The sequence below is a fragment of the Colobus angolensis genome, unplaced genomic scaffold, assembly GCF_000951035.1.
Source record: "Colobus angolensis palliatus isolate OR3802 unplaced genomic scaffold, Cang.pa_1.0 Scaffold25, whole genome shotgun sequence".
NCBI lineage: Eukaryota > Metazoa > Chordata > Mammalia > Primates > Cercopithecidae > Colobus > Colobus angolensis.
This window is the reverse complement of record NW_012115710.1, coordinates 4,713,512-4,713,916: the sequence shown is the minus strand read 5'-3', so window position 1 is coordinate 4,713,916 and position 405 is coordinate 4,713,512.

Sequence of the window (405 nt, the reverse complement as noted above, 5' to 3'; positions counted from 1 at the left end):
CCACTGAAGATTGAGGAGAACCAGCCAGTGAGAAAGGAAGGAGGAAAAGCAAGAGGGAATTTGCCAGTAAAGGAGGAGGGGATCAGGTGAATTAAATGGGTAGAATTGCTGTTCTCAAATGTTAGTACACATCAGAGTCACCAGGAAGGCTTGTTAAAACACAGATTGCCAGGCCAGGTGCAGTGGCTTGCCTGTAATCCCAGGACTTTGGGAGGCCAAGGTGGGCGGATCACCTGAGGTCAGGAGTTCAAGACCAGCCTGGCCAAATTGGTGAAACCCTGTCTCTACTAAAAATACAAAAATTAGCTAAGCATAAATTACTACAAACTTAGTGGTTTAAAGCAACAAATATATACATACATATATAATCTCACAGTTCTGGATGCCAAAAGTCCGAAATTAAGG